General features: G+C 41.2%; 1 protein-coding gene across 2 annotated transcripts in view; it reads left to right on the top strand.

The window, feature by feature from the left end:
- Positions 1–1,053, top strand: part of Fam83h (family with sequence similarity 83 member H) — a 30,313-nt gene extending 29,260 nt beyond the window's left edge. For both annotated transcript variants that reach the window (XM_023723932.1, XM_004638902.2), the window contains exon 6: positions 1,042–1,053. The gene's annotated coding sequence lies outside the window, so the exon portion shown is untranslated. The remainder of the gene's footprint in view (positions 1–1,041) is intronic.
- Positions 1,054–1,138: the final 85 nt, after the last annotated feature.

The following is a 1,138-nucleotide window of genomic DNA, read 5'->3' on the forward strand; positions in this document are numbered from 1 at the left end:
TCTCTCTCTCTCTCTCTCTCTCTCTCTCTCTCTCTCTCTCTCTCTCTCTCCCTCCTATATATGGCAGAGAAGATGGAATTAGCAATATCTTAAATATCTTATGCAAGGAGCTAGTCATAAGTATGTTGAAGGGCTTAAAGAAAAGCACGAATATAACTAGATAAAAATATCATTCATTGAAACGAATTAAATGGAATTTCTGAAGTTTAAAAATAAAGTACCTGAGCTGGGAGTGTAGGCACGCAGCTATAATGCCAGCACTTGGGTGGTTGAATCAGGAGGATCACAAATTCAAGCCCAGTCTGGGGAATTTACCAAGACCCTGTCTCATAATAAAAAATTTAAAAAGGGCTAGAGATATAGCTCGGTGTGAAGGCTCTACGTTCAATCCCCCCAAGAAAACCAAAGCAAACTACTTATGAAGAAACAATAAGAAGCATATGACTTGAGCTCTCATCAGAAAACTCTATTTAGCCATGTACCAAAGCAATGACATCATCAAATGTGCTAACCTGGAGTTAAACCCTCAGGGAAAATATTTCTCCCAAGTGAAGAAAAGAAATACTTTCAAGCACACAAATGCCGAGTGTATCTATCACTGGCAGGACCATGCCATAAAAGATATTAAGGAAATCAGGATGAAGAAAAATGACTCTGGTTGAAAATATGGATGATACAAGGAAATGAAAAGCCCCAGATATGAAAATAGGGAGCTAAACAGAAAAGACTTCTTTCTCATTTGTTAAATTTCATCAACAAGCTCAGGATTCTGTGGTTCGATCCCTAGATCCTCATGCCTTAACAGACATGCCCGTAAGGCATCCTGAGATAGCAAAAAAAAAAAAAAAAAAAAAAAATTCCTTCTGAACTTTTAGGGACGAGGAGATACCTCAGTACAATAAGCACTTGCCGGCAAGTGCAAGGGCCTGAGTTCAATCCCTAGTTACACACACACACACACACACACACACACACACACAATCATTAAAAGATGGTGGCTAGGGCCAGCCAAATTGCTCAGCAGATTAAAGTACCTGTAAGCAGGCACAGGAGCCAGGGGTTCAATCCCCAGGCCTGCCATGCCAACCCCACCCTCGAGGTGCACTGAGATGGCAATTGAGTCTGGGTGTGGTGGTGC

Source organism: Octodon degus, unplaced genomic scaffold, assembly GCF_000260255.1.
Source record: "Octodon degus isolate 3935 unplaced genomic scaffold, OctDeg1.0 scaffold00104, whole genome shotgun sequence".
Lineage (NCBI taxonomy): Eukaryota > Metazoa > Chordata > Mammalia > Rodentia > Octodontidae > Octodon > Octodon degus.